We start from the raw sequence: 3,420 nt of genomic DNA on the forward strand, positions 1-3,420 counted from the left end.
CCCCATTATTTCACACTGGGCTTGTGACCAACACTAGACAGCGTCAACGCCTAGCTCAACCACACACAGTAACACACAGATGACGAAAGCACTGCGTTTTCGATCAACGTTTTCATACTTTTCCGAGTCAACAACAAAACTCAGGAGTGCCACTCTGAATCAATATTATGTTTCACACTGAGTGGCATCACTTCGTTATCAATTATTCATTTATTTTCTTTATCGTGGAGGGCGAGATGGGTGTTGCCTCTTGAGTAGGTCGTCCTCAAACGCCCTCGAGAGGAGCAAGATTTAGACTGAGGCGCCCTCGCAGCTTGGGGGATTCAAGAGGCCCTCGACACCTACACATACCTCTTACCTCGAGTCCGTTCTTAGCCACTGCGTTACGTCTACAACAATTAAATGGTCACAATCCAATTCACTGCACTCACGATACAGATTTGGCACTTGGTATTTTTTCCTCTCTCAGCACTGTTAGTTATACATCCAGAAATGAATCACTTGCGAGCTTTACGCTGTAAATATAAATTCAACAATTGGGTTTCACCCACACACTAAACCAGCTTGGGCGAGGGGTCACCGCACTTCCAATCAGGTGTATACATCCTTTCAGAATCAACACTTTATTATATCTATATAATCGTATGGTAATCTATCAGCAATCGCACTCGTTCTCCAGTGTTTCGCATCCGTTGCAGCATAAATCCAAGTGAAATCACAGAAATCCCATCAGCGCAGAGCATGCACGAGATGAAGCAAGTCCCACAGGCTCCGGAGATGGGAAGAGAGAGCGAGCACAAAGAGCAACAGTCTATCCCCGTCAACGGTTATGGGAACACTGGGGCCCGGCGGAGGAAGCAGCCGCCCGGACGAACATGGGAAGCACCCTGGGTGAGGTGTGCGATGAGTTATCGGGTAGTATATTTCCCCATCTTATTTTGCGGTATGTTTATGGGAGAAACATTTATTTGTCAATTACGAAAGGGATGAAATACCTCTCTAGACTGATGATGTTATTCATTCACTTATAATTGATGAACAGAACCAGATTCATCTACGAAGCATTCAAACTAGAGCGAGATGAATCCTTTCATATTACAACTATAGTATTCATACGCCGCATGGGTACAAAACACACTTCAACTGGATTTACTGTAGCCATCCGAAGCTGTATATATGTATAAATTTATATATATACATATATATATATACATACGTAGAAACATATTTTTCTATACATATATGTAAATACATACGTAGAAACATATCTTTCTATACATATTATGTACATACATATATATATATATATATATATATATATATATATATATATATATATATGTATGTATATATATATGTATGTATATATACCAAGGCTTTATGAATGACAGATACCAAACGTGTACCGGCCGCATGACCTGAGGGGGTCAGACCCCAGCACAGGTGGAGCTGTGTTGTGCCCCGCCGCCACCCCTCCTCCCCCTCATTACCCTACCACCAACCACCCAAACCTTCCTCTCTTGATCCCGGTGAGTTTATACATTTCCTGGCATTCATAGTTAATTTCCCACTTGCCTTATCTGATGCATTTCCGAACTGCTACTTACCCAACCTATCCAGTCTTGCCTCGTAACTCTATATGTATCTACTTTTTGAACATCGGTGTGTGCAAACCATTAATATATACATATATATACATATATATAATATATATATATATATATTCAACATTTTTTAAAATTATTATCGTCTATCATCATCCCTCCGTCCTTCTGCTTTCTTTCGTCTTGGACTATTCATATCCATCTCATTGATATAACAGTAAAATATGCAAATGAAGAACGAGCCAGAGCGAGTTAATTTTTCAAAACAAAAGAATGACAGCGAACTAGATAAAAGTATAATTATAGCACGCGGAACGGTAGTCAATAAAATATTATTTTTCAAATTAATTGCAAAACAATGAACCACAGGGCAAGATAGGATGAATGTAGTTTCTTTTAATGTCTAAAGATGGGTGTGTGTGTGTGTGTGTGTGTGTGTGTGTGTGTGTGTGTGTGTGTGTGTGTGTGTGTGTGTGTGTGTGTGTGTGTGTGTGTGTGGTGTGGTGGTGTGCGTGTGCGTGTGGTGTGCGTGTGCGTGTGTGTGTGTGTGTGTGTGTGTGTGTGTGTGTGCGTGTGTGTGTGCGTGTGTGTGTGTGTGTGTGTGTTGTGCGCGCGCGCGTGTACTACGTGCAATTTGGAATGGATGAGAGTAAATCTCATAAGAAACATTAGTTTCTAAAGTACGGAGTTTAATTTATATGTATAAATGTCATTACAGTGTTTAGGTATATATACAACACTCAGATTACTGGTTATTCATAATTAACATTGGTTATAAATAACCTGATGGGTATCGCAGGGTCGTATTTTTTTTGTGAGTAGCCAGAAGGGGGGAGGTTGTGCCCGAAGGCTAAGGTATGTAAGGCCTGTAAAGACAAGTGTGTATACATATAATGAAATGAGTAACGAAGGGGCAGCGTATAATGTTTAAGATACAAATGCTTATTCGTCAACACGGGATTTACTGTGCACTTTTATGTATACAATCACATACATGGTAACGAGTAAAATAATGTTCAATTAGTGTTCGGTGGTTGTTAGTCTTAGCGAAAAAGAACAAATTATACTGTGGATCAAAACAATAATGATATTGATGCTACTTCTACTACTACTACTATCATTACTATTACTACTGCTTTTACTACTACTACCAATACAAAGTACTTCAAGACAGGTAGCACCACTCTTTTGCGATGAAAATCCTAGATGGTAACTGCTGAGCTAAACCCCGCCACTTTACATCATTCATTACAATAGTAATAGAGTTTCTTTATGTTACCTTTTTTGGTTATTTGCTTACAGATGTTTACCATCGTCATAACTGAACCATTTTCAATGTAAATATACTAAGAAGTCACTTGTAATGATATATCGCAAAGACTGACAGGACTGAAAATGGGGTGGACGTAAATGACGTCACTGCGTTTAGCCAATGAGGATACGCTTTGAGATACCAGATATAGCTAGCTAAATAATTATTCATATAATCTACTCGCGTGTTGTCATAATTTTCAGAAGTAATACAAACATTCCTCTCTTTTGTTTATGATAATGAAATGTTCCTTACCGTGAATAATCGTCAGCATTCTCAAAGTCATTTAAATGTATGGGTTCAATAAGTTATTTAGAAGTGGTCTACCTATTTAGCTAAATACAGTACCTTGGTTATTGCAACTACTGCTATTACTACTACTACTATTACTATTGCTACTACTACTACTTCTATTACTACTACTACAACTATTATTACTACTACTAATACCAGTACTTTTGCTTTTATGGCAACTTCTACTACTACTGCAATATTAATAACAAT

The 3,420-nt window shown here is 38.6% G+C and overlaps 1 protein-coding gene across 1 annotated transcript in view; it reads right to left on the bottom strand.

Annotated features, from left to right (window-relative positions):
- Positions 1-821, bottom strand: part of LOC119577630 (nephrin-like) — a 194,765-nt gene extending 193,944 nt beyond the window's left edge. The window contains 1 exon segment of the mRNA XM_037925199.1: positions 1-821. This exon segment is cut by the window's left edge and continues 163 nt beyond it. The gene's annotated coding sequence lies outside the window, so the exon portion shown is untranslated.
- Positions 822-3,420: the final 2,599 nt, after the last annotated feature.

Source organism: Penaeus monodon, chromosome 10, assembly GCF_015228065.2.
Source record: "Penaeus monodon isolate SGIC_2016 chromosome 10, NSTDA_Pmon_1, whole genome shotgun sequence".
NCBI lineage: Eukaryota > Metazoa > Arthropoda > Malacostraca > Decapoda > Penaeidae > Penaeus > Penaeus monodon.